The sequence below is a fragment of the Protopterus annectens genome, chromosome 5.part0 (genome assembly GCF_019279795.1).
Source record: "Protopterus annectens isolate FY-2018-M chromosome 5.part0, PAN1.0, whole genome shotgun sequence".
NCBI lineage: Eukaryota > Metazoa > Chordata > Ceratodontiformes > Protopteridae > Protopterus > Protopterus annectens.
Window position 1 is genome coordinate 23791391 of NC_056735.1, and position 17858 is coordinate 23809248.

Here is a 17858-nt window from a genome sequence, read left to right on the forward strand (position 1 = left end):
ATTATACATGCTCTGAGTAACCTACAAGGTGGCTAGTATAATAGCAGGTTGCAACAGGTCAGATTAGCTGCAGGATGTAAAGGCCATGCATTTAAATATGTCAGTAGTTGCAACACCTCAGTGCCTGCATTTTGTAATATATTACTGGAAAACCACAACTGTATGAGTAACAGAGCTGACATATGTGGCAAAATGCTGGACATGCTGCAAACACATGTACAAGGAGAGGTATGCAGACTGTCACCCTGTGTGTGGTGTTACAGCATGTACCCCAGTCACATCATACCTCCCATCCTCTTAGAGCAATACATCTGAATATAAGTGGAACAAAGGCCCAAAAATGGGGACACGTTTTAAATATTGCACTTACAAATGTACAGAATTGAGAGAATAAAAGGTCTTGCATTAGCATGACTCTCTGAAATGTATGCAGTCTGAATCTCAAATGTCTGTCATTATTTCTTAACATCATTCTTTAATGATTTGCCACTAATTGGCCCGAGAACCACAATTTTATGTAACACGGACCAAAGATATGAGACAAATATCTGAACATTCTGTGCAAATCTGTACAGTTGAGAGGTATGGTGTCACATATTAAGTGCATCAAACAGCCGGGGAATGCCATGGACAATATCAGGGAAGTGCTGTACTATGGCAACAGGTCCAGCAGCCAGTGATCTGCTGCACACAAAATCCTGGACTGGAGTACAAGTAGCTCTGGCCTGGAGTCACTTTGTACTTACTGGCAATCCTACTGGGCATGCTCCTGCACTTAGCTAACTTGAGCCCAAGTTTGTTGCCTCTTCTACCCAAAGTACTGCTATGTGGAAATGTGTCTATGCATATAGACAGCTATGTATACATATCTGTCTCTCTCTATCCCCCTCACACATGATTAGTGTATCTGTGGAATCTCACCCTGTAGACAGACACAGGTGAGCAGGTGGTGTAATATAAACTGGTTGCAATGCATGCCTTGGACAGGCTATATTGTCCTGGTCACACGTCCACCTAGCAAATTGCAACCAGCCACATATGGCCATACTGGTAACTGTACACACATAGCAGGGATATTGACAGGTATCCCACTCTTAGGGCACTAGATTCAATAACAGTATCAAGCAGTATCACTCTGCAGGCTACACATGCTGTCTAACACAAGGCCACTTTGCGTACTCCACAAGTACTGTGCCTGCATCCACATATACAACAGACATAACCTGTGCCACGTGCAATAAGTACTGTGAGCTATAGTGTGTAATAGTATTTGGGTAGGGATTCTAATCTCACATCATCCAACATGTGTGTGTGTGTGTGTGTGTGTGTGTGTGTGTGTGTGTAAATATATACCCTTGCAACACTACAGACATGCCTGTATTGGCTATCTCTGTGCAATAGTTATGCATTTTACAGCCCTGTGACTACCTGCTGGTCTCTGGATTGCCCTCCTTTATAAGGCCTGCTGATGTCATCCACCTTAAGAGTGCTGGCTGACAGTCTAGCATTGGATAAACTCTGTGGCGCATGCAATAAGGACTACAAGCTGTAGTGTTTACTTCCAGAGAGGTAGAGGTTCTGATCTCCCATCATCCATGCTGTGTGTATGTAAATATATCCCATTACAAAACTACAGACATGCCTGTATGGGCAATTTCTGTACAATGGTTATGCATTTTAGGGTCCTGCGACTACCTACTAGCCTCTACATTGCCCTCCTTTACAAGGCCTGCTGATGTTATCCACCTTAAGAGTGCTGGCTGAAAGTCTAATGTCAAATAAACTCTGTGGTGCATGCAATAAGTACTGCAAGCTATAGGGTGTACTACTAGATAGGTAGGGGTTCTAATCTCACATCATCCAACCTGTGTTTGTAAATATATCCCCTTTCAATACTACAGACATGCCTGTATGGGCTATCTTTGTGCACTGGCTATGCATTCTAGGGCATTGTGATTAGCTGTTGGCACTAAATTGCCCCCCACTAGAAATGCATAACTGATGTCTGTCACCTGTCTGACCTGGACACAGGATATTTGTACATGTGATGACTCCATCACCACACCTTGTTGATTTTTAGGTACAGAAAACACAGGTGACACATAGCATGGGTATCTGACCTTAACACAAAATAGGAATGCATGTGTATGCTGACTGCCACCATTGTCCCTGAAAGAGTGTTCTATACAGTCACCTAGGGAGCCATGCACATACACTGCCGAACCTTGCTGTTGTCATATATCTGCTGTGCTGCCATGCCATTCTGTGCTGCTATATTGATGCCATCTGTCCACAGTTTATGTCCTCAGAACCCTGCAACAGAAATATACAAAGGTCTGTGACATACCTGTCATTCTGTAATACTCCTGCCAGTACAACATCATGCAACATAAGCTACACAAAGTCTGATGCTAGGCATGCAACATGCCAGCATACAGTACCTGTTGTGGGCCACAACAAGTGGCATGACAAAACAATACAGCACTACACAAGTAAATGTCAAGTAATAAAGTCACCCTGTGCATCAGACACATAGTTGCAATACCCTGCATTAGTGGTATGGATAACAGGGATGTGGCACAGGTATCATCACATGCACAGGGTGTGGTGTGGGGTTGCAGGAGGCCTAGGCTGTGCCAAATGGTTGACAGCATGTGTGTGAGCCAGGAGGGGTGCAGGTTAGATGGGCCATGGAGAGGTGCTGTGTGTGTGAGTAGGTGACCTGCATGTGACAGTGATGTTTGAGTGCGTGCATATATACAGTCAAGCCCAGTGCTAGCCTTACACATGTGTATATAGGACAGCTGTGAACTGTACATGGTAGAATGGACAATTCATTGTCTCTGTCCATGAACATGGGAACTGGCTCTGCCAGGTGTAGCACTGGCACCACCATGCTGAAGGACAGATGTGGTGCTAGTACCTGATGGTAACTGCTGTCTGCTGGGGCTGTGTCCTCATGGGACTGCCCAGGACCATATGCCCATGGCCTGCCATATCATGGTGTGGACAGCACTACTCCCTCTGTAGTGCTGGAGGTGCTGCCACTACAGGAGCATGACTATGCCTGGCCACATGGACTCTCAGCAGATGGTGTTGCTGACCTACATCCACATGTTTGATGCTCAAATCCAACCAGATGTACCAGCACAATGTGCAGTCCAAGACAGACACTGTCTCAGCCCCTGTCTGTCCATTGCATCAGTGAACTGATCCAGAGTGCCCCCGGTGCGGTGGAGGAGGTCACTAACATCAGACTGTACTGCATCCATAACCCTAAGCATATGTCTGGCGTTGTGTTCAGAAAGTGCCTGTGCCTCCATGATGGTCCAAAACATAAGTTGAGGGACTCATGCTGTGACACCAGCAACAACAGGTGGTGGAAAGGCAGTAGGCTTCTTACAAGCACCCCTGTAAATCTACCTGTGTGGAACCTTACTAGCTCTCTGGGTATGGCCAGTTTCTACACTCACTGGAGACATGGTTGTCACACTTCTCTGTTCAATGTCTCTACCCTCTCCCTGTCCATTATCTGTGGCCTGTGGGGACTGGGTTATGTGTTTGCATACTGTCCGTGTGTGGAGACAATGGGGGCAGAAGAGGGATGTCAACCTCTGGGACAGATTCAGCCCCTGACAACCCCACCTGTTCCTCAATATGGCCATCATCATCATCATAGTCCAATGAGACACTGACATCAGGTTGTGAGCGGGACAGACCCCAACCTCCCTGGTCACCTGTGAAAACCACGAGAAAAGCAGTACATTACTACCTGCACTATTATGCATTGTAATCCACACAGACACATGCAGATGAGGATACACACCTGCAGTAGCAGTCTCACATCTTCTCCGCTCCACTCCCATGCACAACAGACAACCTTACAACATATACATACAAGTCAAGGCCTTTATAACATGCACTTCAGCCACATCCAGCTAAAGTTGCCAGTACAACATACCTGTGGGGTATGCAATATGCCACTATATGTGATAGAAATACACATAAAACCCAATACACCTATCCTGAGAATGATATCTGACTACTAGGTATGTACCATCTCCCTTTTGTGTTTGTACAGGCATCTTGGAGCAATTGCCTCATGTATACCAGACTGTGTAGTCACTCATAACTATAAGTACATACGTGTCAATGTTTGTTCAACTACACACCTGTGATTACTCAGTCTATGAACTGTAGTTAACTGTCCCAGAATGGAACATACAAATATTCTACTCTGGCTAAACACAAGATTTGTACATAGAGCAATATGGCGGCCCTTAACTTTCAAAGGGTATATATGATCTGTAAAACAACAGTATTATACCTACCAGGCACAGGATCCGGGCTTGGGCAACTCCTGATGGACCTAGGAAGAGGTGAGAGGAGGTAATGTCAGCACCACCACACGTTGCAGTGCTACAAGGTAATACCTGCATATATTCACATATACAGTAGCTAGAGTGATAATGGCTATATTGCTGACATTCTAAGTATGTGTGCACAGCTGTGCATAACACCCAACCTCCCATGCAGATAGGCCTGACACCCATGTACTGGTATGTACAGCCTGACACAATGACTGATACAGTGCTACACTGGTAAACACAGTCAGCTTACCTGGATGCTCCTCTTCAGTGGATGCTGCGGCAGCCACCTCCAGGATGTATGGCATGATGGATGTTTGGGAGCTGTTGGTTGTTCCTAGGTTTGACAGGAATTCCTCTGTGGCTGAGAGCGGTTGTTCCATCTCAGGCCCGCCACTAGTGGTAACACGATCCCTGACAACAGCAGCTGCCCTTTCCCATGCAGCATTCACTATATTGTGGCCCGGTTTCAGACCTGCTCATAGGTCCTGTCTTATTGCCCAATCTGATTAACAGCCTGCAGAAGGTCTGCCCACAATGCTGCCCACTGTTCATGATTGTGCTGAGCCCTGGAAAGCAAGATGTGATTGAGGCATCTGAGGCCATCCAATATAATGTCATTCTCTGTAGTTGTGAATGGTGGATGCCTCCTGTGATACATAGTCCCTGAAAGACATCAATAGGGCAACACATTATAGAACCAGATACGTGGATGTCCACTATGTACAGATCCTGCATGCACATTATGGCCTGCACTATCCACTGCTCCCTCACATGTCATACCCCACAGTCTGTACGCACTACATGTGTGGCTATCACCAGGACATGAGCAATACTGGGTTATGTCCCTGTGCGTCGTGACAGATTCTGCTGTATGTCCCAACACACATCACTGCAGTCTACTGACACCCATCAATGCAGTCTACTGTGGTGTGTCCCTTATGGGCAAATTCCCACTAATATATCATACGGCCAGTGTCAGACAAATAGAAATGTGTTATTACAAGCATATGGTGACAGTCCAGCAACACCAGTGTGCCACAATGACAGAAAACAATGCAGACCTGCTGTAATATATGTTCCCTGTACGCATCATACCTCTCAACTACACAGATGTTTGCAGAATGTCAGGATGTTCACCTCATACATGCGATCCTTTCCACACAAACTTCTGAATGTCTGACAAATGGTTGGCCAAGCATGGATAGCTGATGTAAGGGAATAAAGTCAGAATCTGACTTTCACATGTACTACCTCTCAGACAACAGTTATGCTATAGTAATATCTGTTAGTCTACTCATGCTTTTACTTTGTACAGGCTATATTTATACTCTGTTGCTGAGTTTGGGCCTTTGCCCCCCCCCATTAATTATGGCTTTGTCCTGAATTCTTGCTGTAGGAGGTTGACAGGTATGTTAGGCATAGCTCTCAGCCACACAGGGACAAATGTCAACAAAATAGGCAGAGTGCATCAGGGACATTCAGGGACACTTTTACAATGTTAGAACTTTTTATCTGACATATTCACAGAATGAGATAAGGTGAAATACAGCACATTGTTTGATGTTACAGGAGTGTACACCCTTTGTTATTGTCACTATGTATTACACGTAATCCACTAGGTTTCCTAAAGCAGACACAGTTGAGAGGCATAACTGTAGACATAGCCGCAAATCAAGAACCAACACAGGAGCAAACGAGCCAGCCACACCAAGGATAAGATAGACCAGTTTAATGCACACAGTTAAGCTATTTTGTCAAAGTAGATCCAAAATACTTCTTCAGAACAAAGTAACACAATCCTTTACAACATTTAAATATCCCTCCCAGAAGTCACATGTTCAAATCAACCAGTTAAAAACACATAATCATTAAATATAAAAAGACTGCAGCTTTAAAACACTTAAAATAGAGATGTTTTCATTAATCCCAGGAAAAACACATGCATTGAGCTTAATTTGCCACTTCAGTTCTTTGAGTTCTAACGCATCATTCCAGGGACCCCCCTCCCCCCAATGTCCCTGGTAATGTGATCAATGGCTACAAACCCAAATTCATGGTTAGGGCTCTCAGATACATGTTTTGCCAAGGCATTGTTCATATTACCCTTCCTATTGAACTTCCGCTTTGTCTTTCCAACATAAAAACAGTTACAATTTTTACACAGGGCAAGGTAGACAATGTCCTTGGTGTTACAATTACTTTAAAAATGTAGATGAACCACCATTCCATTTACATAAGCCTTGTCAAGTTCAATCAGGTACCTGCAATGATTATAAAACCCACATTTGTGGGTACCTTTCCTCCTAACAGAGACAGGGCTGTTGTCCTGGGGGTTGCCTCCAAAATTTCTTTAAAACATCTCCCTCTTTTATAAACCATCCTCACCCCATATTTGTGCATCCCTTGTAACTGCTTGTATACTGAAAAGATGTGCCAGTATTTACTCAAGGTTTTGAAAATTTGTAGGCACTCAGGGGTGTATGTGGCAATAAAAGATATATGGGGGGAATTATTTGCCACTGCATTGGTCTAACTTGAACCAACATGAGCACTAATCCCTCGGTCAGATAGTAATGGAATATAAAAGCCCCTAGCTCTTTTGTTTTGTACCTCAGAATAAACTGCCTCCACAAGAGCCCTAAGATACCCTCTAGATAAAAACATGTCAGTAAGTAATTTAGCTTCCCTTAAAAAGGTGGCATCCTCAGAGGTCAATCTGGTAAAGTGAACAAATTGAGCCTTTACCAAGCTTCTCTTCTGATGTAATGGGTGGCAGCTATCGAAGTGCAAGTAACATTTTGAAAAAGTAGATTTTCTATAGATTTGACTTACAAATCTTTTCCTCACAATGTCCTTGAAAAGATGGACATCCAAGTAACTGATGTCATTTTTGCCCCAGGTGGCACCAAACTTCAAAAAGGTGGTAGTTTGATTAAGGTATTCAATAAAGTGTTGTAGTTCAACCTCAGATTCCTTCCAAAAAATAATAATATCATCCAGAAACCTGAGGTAAAAACTCCAAGGGGGGGGGGACCTAAAAGAATTTAAAATATACTTAGTCTTCTATACTAACATAACAATGTTGGCAAAAATGGGGGCACAAGCGGCTCCCATTGCCACCCCTTTTCTTTGAAGGTAATAGTGTCCGTCAATGCACACAAAACTGTTTTTTAAAACAAGTTCCATCATCAAATCCAAAGTGCTGATCTCGTTGTTACAAAAATTTCCCTTTTCCACCAAAAATTCATGAAACCAATCAAGCCATATCTCATGGGGAATAACATTGAACAAATTGTTAACATCAATGACACAGAAAATCAAATTGTCATCATAACAAACCTCAGACACTTTACTTAAAAAATCCCAAGAATCCCTACAGATGTGAGAGTGTCCCTCTAAAACATTTTTTAGTCTAACATCAACATATCTTGCCAAGGGATGGGTTTTGGACCTAGAAGCATTGACAATAGGTCTTAACGGAGGGTCACACAAATCTTTATGGGTCTTGGGCAGTCCAAATATAGAAGGAACAACAGGAAATTTAACCACAGACAGGGACCACAGGCCATAATCAATCTGGCCCTGGTCCAACATATCCTGAAGTAACCAATCTATTCTAGAATAAGCAATGCTGGCCATGTTAAGTGTTGTCTCCTCATAAAAATTACTGTCACTTAAATGCAAAAACATTTTGTTAGGGTAGTCCTCCACATTCATCACTACAACCCCCCCTCCCTTGGTGTGGCTGGCTCGTTTGTTCCTGTGACATTTGAGAGGCATGCGTGTAGGTGTAGGACAGCTGAGTATCAATGACATGTCATCACCCTAGATCTAAGACAAGGTTACTGTGTAATCCCTATCAATGACATGTCATCACCATAGATCTGACACAGGCTTACTGCTGTAAACCCTCTCAATGACATGTCATCGCCATAGATCTGAGACAGGCTTACTGCTGTAATCGCTGTCAATGACATGTCATCACCATAGATCTGAGACAGGCTTACTGCTATAATTCCTATCAATGACATGTCATCACCATAGATCTAACTCAGGCTTACTGCTATAATTCCTATCAATGACATGTCATCACCATAGATCTAACACAGGCTTACTGATGTAGTCCCTATCAATGACATGTTATCACCATAGATTTAAGACAGGCTTACTGCTGTAGTCCCTATCAATGACACATCATCACCATAGATCTGACACAGGCTTACTGCTGTAATCCTTATCAATGACATGTCATCACCATAGATCTAAGACAAGCTTACTGCTGTAATCCCTATAAATGACATGTCATCACCATAGATCTAACACAGCCTTACTGCTGTTATCCCTATTCCCCATACTTCCATCCCCCCATCTGCATCCTGTTATATGGAGAAATCTATTACATATCTGGTGGAGTGCAGTATTCCTTTGTTGAATCTGTCCTCTGGAAAAGCTTTTGACATACGCTGTCTGTGTGCCTGAAATCTCATACAAACCTGTTCCCCAGCACCAGTTGCTTGCCTTTTGAAGGTAATGCTCATTAAAAGATAATTGCCTCTGCACCAATCTGTGGCTTAGAATTGCTAATTGCAGCCAAAACACCTGAATTGTAGTATCATTGGCCAGTGACATGCCACCACAGTGCAGTGTATATAAGGCCTTCATGTAGGCCTTGGCTCCTTTCTTAGTGTTTGAGATGGCCATTACTGAGGTGTGGAGACTACATAATTGCAGAGGGTAAGTACAAATACTGTCCACTGTACAGATTTATAAAGTATGTCCACAGTTTTGCTTCATATGTTTAGTCAGTGTCCCATAATATTGTGGTCATCTGGCAGTTCACTGGCCAACATTGTGGGTTGAGGTCAGTAAAGGAGGAGAGACATGTGAATATCATACTTCATACCCATCGGAATATGCATGCTAATGCAGTAGCTGTTATTCTATCGACGTACTGTCTTTGTAGGGGCACACTGTTAAACATGTCTCTATCTCCGGGACTTTGCCCCTCCATTAAGTATGGCTGTGTCTGAATCCCTTGTTCTAGAGGGTTGAGAGGTATGATAAGTCTGTAGCAGCTACCATTACATACAGCTGAGCATGCTTCAACACATGTAGGAGTCTATCATATGTAGGAGTCTGTCATATGTGGGAGTCTGTCATATGTAGGAGTCTTTCATATGTGGGAGTCTGTCATATGTGGGAGTCTGTCATATGTAAGAGTCTGTCATATGTGCGAGTCTGTCATATGTAGGAGTCTGTCATATGTAGGAGTCTGTGATATGTTGGAGTCTGTCATATGTGGGAATCTGTCATATGTAGGAGTCTATCATATGTAGGAGTCTGTCATATGTAGGAGTCTGTGATATGTGGGAGTCTGTCATATGTATGAGTCTGCGATATGTGGGAGTCTGTCATATGTGGGAATCTGTCATATGTAGGAGTCTATCATATGTAGGAGTCTGTCATATGTAGGAGTCTGTCATATGTTTGAGTCTGTCATATTTAGGAGTCTGTCATATGTGCGAGTCTGTCATATGTAGGAGTCTGTCATATGTGGGTGTCTGTCATATGTGGGAGTCTGTCATATGTGGGAATCTGTCATATGTAGGAGTCTATCATATGTAGGAGTCTGTCATATGTAGGAGTCTGTCATATGTTTGAGTCTGTCATATGTGCGAGTCTGTCATATGTAGGAGTCTGTCATATGTGGGAGTCTGTCATATGTAGGAGTCTGTGATATGTGGGAGTCTGTCATATGTGGGAGTCTCTCATATATAGGAGTCTATCATATGTAGGAATCTGTCATATGTAGGAGTCTTTCATATGTAGGAGTGTGTTATATGTAGGAGTCTGTCATATGTAAGAGTGTGTTATATGTGGGAGTTTGTCATATGTGGTAGTCTGTCATATGTGGCATTGCTCCTGGGTACATAATCCATGTTTACCCGGGTCTATATTATAACATCGAAGTTCTCTAACATCGAATGTTATAATATCGAACCCGTAATGTCGAACGCTGAAAGCAGCGAAGGTGCAGGACACCGAATTCTTTCCCAGGGAAAGAATTCGGTGGACCATTCCTGTGGCTTCTCTGTTTTCAGCATTCGATATGTTGGAGCGTTACGGGTCGGGTTCAGGTAAGTGTGCGATTGTGTGTAGGTTAGGGTTAGGGGGCGGGTTAGGTGAGTTATGGTTAGGGCGCAGGTCAGGTAAGTGTGTGATTGTGTGCAGGTTAGGGTTAGGGGGTGAGTTGGGTGAGTTAGGGTTAGGGTGCGGGTGAGGTGAGTGTGCGATAGTGACGGACCTTAGGGTTAGTGTTGGGTTAAGGTAAGTGGATAGCTAGTACTATATGTAAAGTTTAGTTTAGGTGTAGGATTTTAACTGTATGTGTGTGGATGGCTGTTTTTTGTGTGTGTTTGTGCTGTGTGTATGTTTTTCGGAATAGCAATTTTTTTTCCCTGGGAAAAAATTTGCTATTCTGACTGTTCGATATTTTCATACTTCGGTGTTTAGGGTTCAATATTATAACATTCGATGTTAGAGAACTTTGATGTTATGATATAGACCCATTTACCCAGCTTGTTTAGTATCTTTAGCATGAATTTTAACAATTCCAACTTCTTATGAATGGTTTTGATTAGTTTGCATCTTTTCTCTTTGGATCTTCCAGTGAAAATGGATACTGCCAGGTGGACTTGAGCAGTTAGATAACAAAATAAGTAGAAAAAAATCCTATTTGGCAAACATTAACACAGCCTGGCAGGTCAGTTGGGTCCACTATAAAATGATAAAGCCAGTGGGCCTTCACGTGAGTTACTTCCATCTTCAGCTTTATTTTTTTTCAATCCCTTCTACATGCACCTCAGGTGAGTTAATGTACAAATGAGTATCATTAAACAATGTTTTTGTGCAAAGGGGAACCAATTGTAATGATATCTTCCATCAAACACAAAAATGTTCATATCTATTCAATCTCTGCACTGCTTGTTGACTTTACTTGACTGGATTGACCTATTAGATCTGGACCTATTTTTCAGAAGAGACAGAGACCAGGTGGCATGAAGATTTGGTGAGGGCAATGGAGAATTTTCTGAGCTTTTTGCAGTTCCAGAACTGCCTGGGAATGTGATCGTGGCTGAGTCACAGAGTACGTGGAACGGGAAGATGGAGTTGTCCACAACAACACTGAATTCATTGGTAATGCATTCCCTCTGAAATCTTAGCCTGAAATTGTGAAAGCTGTTTCTGGTAATTATCACTGACTCTATGGCTACAACAGTTTCTGGTAACTATCACTGACTCTATGTCTACAGCAGTTATGGAGATATGAGTAGAAGGCTGCATGAACCATGTAGGTCGCATTCACATAGCAGGATGAAAAATTGTTGATAAACAATTGGCTGCCTGACCCATCACATAATGATGAGACAATCAGCGGTACAACTATGACTCTGCTAGCTGCAAGGGTGTCTGTTTTACTGAAGGAGATAGGATTCAAAGCATACTACTGTGCTGCAAAGGTACAGAGAAGCAGATCATGTCCCACTAGATGCCAGCTGATGTTCTGAGGACTATAAGATCCCCAGAGTAACAAGAATGTGAATGCAAATATGAGCAATATATACTGAGTCCAAGAATGCAGTTCCTTGGACTATTCCTTCCAGCCCAAGGTATAGTGATCTCTGAGTTACTAAATATATATATATATATATATATATATATATATATATATATATATATATATATACAGACACACACACACACACACACACACACACACACACATATATATATATATATATATATATATATATATATATATATATTTATACATATATGTATGTGTGTGTGTGGTGGGGCAAATGCAAGAGAGGCATATCCCTTCATGTTGGCTGTACAAAGAAAAAAAAATCTTTAGAAGTTTTATTTTTCAAAGTTACATAATTTGTAATTACTGGTTGCACTGTTGGTACTAGACTGACACCACCTGATTGGTATCATGTGGCCTAATGGTTAAGGTGTTTGCCTCGCAAGCAAAAGGTGCAGGGTTTGAGTCTCTCAAGGGATAATTGGCTAGGCTTAAAATGGCCCACAAGGGCAGTTATCATAGTACTAATCTATGAACCTATGAACATATGTGCTTCTCTGTGTGTGACATTACAGCCTTTAAATACCAGAAGAAAAGTTTGATGATATCAGCTTTGGAGCGGCATTATAGTTGAACCTCTTTTGTCCTAATCACTATAAGGCATGAGCTTCTTCCATGTAGAAACTCATTGTAACCATACCACTCACTAAACCACAGCTATGAACTATAGCAGTTCAGTTTTAAAATGGACTAATCTTTTGACCTGGTTGTGCTATTACTGTACTGTGGAAACAGGTGTGGAGAACGGATAGTATGGATAGCGGATTTAATCACACAAGATTTTGGAATATATTTATTTATTTATTTATTTAATGTTTGTTGACCTGAAAAGTCCGACTGGGTACAAGTCCTTTTTTAGTGGAGGCCTGGGGGGAAAAGCCCCAAACAAAATAAAGATTGTTCCAAATAACAGATTATACAATACATAAGCTCATACAGTAGTGGTACATGCAAGGATAACAAGGTATAAATTGAGATATTCAAGAAAAGACAGAACAGATAACTATACAAGAGAAGGATGGAGGGACATTGTTATATTACTTTGTTTAGAAAGGTATGATTAAACTAAGAGAGAAGTGAACTTAGAGTAGAATGTAGTAGAGAAGTTCAGAAAGAAAGAGAAAAAAAGATGAGGCACAGGCTCTATCATTCAATGAGCGGGACATCTTAGAATGTAACATCCCTGCTTCCAGCACCCAGAACTGACAGGTCCCTCAATGTTTTTTACATCTTTTTGGCTTTGCAGTGAGATCACAGTTGCATAAGCTGTTTTTTGCTTCCAGTCCTGCAGGGCATATCTCTCCAGAGCAGCTCAGACAAAGCTGCCTGCTTAATTCCACCATAGGAACAACAGTGCAGCCTGAGCTCATTTTCAGAAAATCCATTTGTAATACCATACAGAAAACAAATGTTCATAACTATAAGAGCTAGACTAAAAATGTAAATGCGAAAGTTGTTCAGCAGACACTGACCTTTCTTTCCAACAGTGTAAATGTTCATAGTGCATATCAATGTCATTATTAAATATTTGGCAAGCAATGCTGATGTTATGCATATTTTTTACCTTTGTGGAAAAGCAAAGCACAACATCTTAGTCAATGTACCATGTAGACCCATGCAATTTTTATTTAATTTGTATGAGTGTCAGTTTTAAAATGATACCTTAACCATTACTGTGTGATGCTCCTTTACAGAGATATTCACAGAAATATGATTAATATATTTCTCAATTAATAAATAAACAAAGCATAATATCTCATCACCTGTAACAGACAGAGGCTACATATCAGTTTAGAAGTTGTATGTCTCAATGTCAGCTTCAAAATGATGCATCACTTGTGTCATCACCATTCTCCCTTGCAAAGATATGGGCATAATAATGAGAACTATTGGAAATGTATAATTTTCATAATCCTACAAGACAAACTGTGATATCTGTACGTGTACATTGCACAGACAGAGTTCTTTTACCATGTTATAAGGAGTAACACTGTCTTCAAAATGAGGTATTACTTGGCACACTGACACGCTCCCTTGCAAAGTTATTTACCAATAATTTCATAATTACCATAACCTAAGTCTGAAACAAACTTTGATATCTGTACATATGTACACCATACAGGCACAGTTCATTTACCATGTTGGAACTATCAATACTGTCTTCAAATGAGGTATTACTTTACACATTCAGATGCTCCCTTGCAAAGTTATTTACCAAAATATGAAAAAATCATAATTTCCATAACCTAAGTCTGAATAACATACAAACACCATTTAAAAAACAAAACAGCTAATCATCCTTTGCGCAGTAGGGCAGCAACAGACTTCCTTAAGGTACAGACAAATCTGCTATGACAAGCACAAATTTCCCACACTCAACTTCTGCATCTGACATATTCATTTAATATCTGTACAATGTATTACTATTTGTACCTTGCATAATTATATATGGCATGTAATCAGACACCGGAAAACACAATTGCAGAATTAAGATGATAAAAAACAAACAATCAGCTGTACAAGTTAAACTAGAAAATAAACTCAGCTGCCAGTATACATACCCCATAAAGAATTGCAGTTAAATATAAAACATCCTTAAACTAGTCATAGTGAATATTGTTCCATTACAGCTGAACCTCTCACTTATGTTACCTGTATAACATTTTGTTGCAAAATCTCATGGAATTTTAGGAACTGTAAAAAAACCTTTTACATAACTGAAATGGCCCAGCAGGCACCTAACAAAAATGAACAACCCTAAGACTGTATACCAGAAGGGCTGAAGCCCTGTTACTTCTACTCCTCCGTTTGGTGCAAACTGCTGTTCAGTTGTCTATTCAAATAAAGAGGCTCTCAATTTTCATCTCCAGGCCCATGAGGCCCATAACCCAACACTGTGTAGAAGACAATACAGATGCTGTTCAGAAACTTTAATCTGGGGAAAAGGGCACCAGAAAGAAATATGCCGACTGTCCACCCACATATACACAGAATACAGAAAATGTTGCTTTACTACAGAACAAGATGATGAACACCACTTTTTGAAAACCATCAACCAGTCGGCAGTTCAATGTGCAGCACAGCATCACATACTTAAAAGTGTCAGAAAACATCTCTCAGCACATATACTTCAGCTCAGTCTTTTGGAAATCTTTGGAAAGACACAGGTAAATGTAATCACATGTCATCAAAATAAACATATTATATTTCTTGTTTACCAAAAATCATACAGTTAGCTTTCACAGTCTGCTGGAATGCCTGAGCAAGAAGCAATTCAATTTGCAGTGCCATGTATTTGTACCATAGAACCTTATTTTAAGGAAATATGTGCAACTGGTCCATGACTGTGTACAGTCATTATTGACAGAACCATTACTTAAATTGGTCATTTGATTCTTTCACTTCTGAATGCCCTGCTGTTAACATGCAATTATCCATGTGCCATACCTATTCTTCAATGGTGTCTTATTTGCTTAACAGTTTTCTTTGTGATAAAGCATCCTGCAGTCTTTAGTATTTGTGTATTTGAGCCACATTCCTAATACCAATCCCCACCAATCTACAGATAAATTTAACCCATCCAATATCTTTGTATCCCTCCTCCCAATAAATCCATTATAAATCTTTATGTTCCTGGCCTGCCTCATAACTTAATTTCCCAATTAATACTACTTAAATGTAATTAAAATTAGGGCTTTCCTACCCTTCTACCTCTAATAATCTTCAGTGACTAACTGTCCATCTCCTTCGCAATCACGAACAACAAAGAAATGAAATAGCTACGTCTGGAGGATCTAGTAATTCAAATCTCAATTTTTGGATTTATTTAGCCCAAAAAAGCTGTTGGCAATGGTAGCACCACCACCGTAGACTAACGAAAAGTACTGTGCACTGCCTGTACTGATTGTTTCTCATTGTCTTTTTTGGAATGAGAGCGAGAACCAATCAGTAGCCATCCTGCCGTCTATGTCATGTACGTGACTGTGGACGTGGCAGTCTGACCCTCTTCCACTTTACTGTGCGGTTAACCACACAGACTTCTGGGTATCAAACACTGATGCAGTACTTTCCATTCTAGACTGCTGTTACAACAGTCCAAGTCCAGATTTACAGAAACAAAAAACAAAACAAAAAAAACCCTGGACCTCTCCGAGCATGCGCAGTTTGAGTTCCAAGACTTTGCAAGTCAGTTGGACTCGCTAAGTTTAACCAGCCAGTTTAATTTATATTTTTTATTTTACAAAACGAAATGTGTGATCTTTTCTTTTCTTCACACAGCTGGGGGGGGGGGGGCTGCAGTCCTGCAGTCCGATGCCACTAGCCGCAACTGGTTAGAACATTGAATTACTAAAACATGAATGTGTATAATGTTGATCCAAAATCACTGAAATTGTACAATATTGAAGTGCCAGAACATCACAATCAAAAATATTGAACAGTGTAAGTTGATGTTTTTGCATGATTGTTATAAATCAGAATTGAGGACTTGCCCATTCTCAGCTGTAGATTGATCCTGGAGTTGCTTTATATATGTGGCAGGGATGTATGTGTGTGTGTTTGGGGGTGGGTGGGGGGAATGTAGCAGTGCTTGTCCCCACTACAAAAATGAGTGCTGTCAATATTTTTGATTTTGATGTTCTGGTACTTTGATATTGTGCCATTTTGGTGATTTGGGATCGATGCATGAACATCAATGTTTTGGTCATTCAGCATTCCAGCATATATATATGTGTGTGTGCGTGTGTGTGTGTGTGTGTGTGTGTGTGTGTGTGTGTGTGTGTGTGTGTACATTTGCACAAACACACACATACATGCACGCAAACTGCACATAAACACTCATACTATTGTTCATGCATACAAGCACACACACACACACACACACACACACACACACACACACACACACACACACACACACACACACACACACACACACACGTCCAGTTTCCATAAAGCTCGTGGAAACTATTTGAGGACAGAGCAGCACACAGAAGGAAGACTTTAGTTCACCTGCTGCGGATGCGATTCCAGAGAACATGTTGTAGGCAGACCAACTACTAACTCATTACATCCGAGTGACGCCTCCAGTTGCATCTGCAGTTAACTCCTACTGACGCCTCTAACCATCAAATATTTCTTTTTCATATTTGCAACAGTAATTCCAAAACAATGCTATGTACAACATTTTAAAAGTTTTCAACTTAAAGCTTACACAATGGCAAACTTAACTGCATTAATATTTGACCTCTGTCTAGTGCAGGTAGAGAGATATGATCTGTTGTTTTTATTATATAAATTTATATAGATATAATTTTCACATTTTTCTAAAGATCTCAAAAACCTTGTAACACAGACAGAACTCCTTAGCCTCATATGAAAACTCTCAGCTAGATGAATACAATGCTGCTGATAGTATGTGTATAACTTGAGTGGTTGCTGAGATATTCTAAGTTGTTTACAAAATATTACAAACATAATAGTGTTTACTGTGACTTATAAAATTCATTTTAAGACCTAGAACCTAAAGAAACCTACCACTATAAAAATAGTTTGTGTTGAAGGGTTTGCCATTTATACTTCTTTCATAACTCCTATTCAGAGATATGAACATTTGTTTGAAATGTAAGGACGTAATTTGATTCTGTTAAAAGGTTTAGGGTCCACCCATTGGGAGTTAAAGTGCAAACTTCCTGAGCTCCATTGGAGTGAATGAGTGTAGTCAGCATAGGATAATTAGGGATTCCGTACATGGCAGTGTGATTCCAAATCACAGTGTGTGCATAACACAACTCAAATGTGACAAACTGCTATGCTGAATCCATTTCTGAAATAATCTGCAC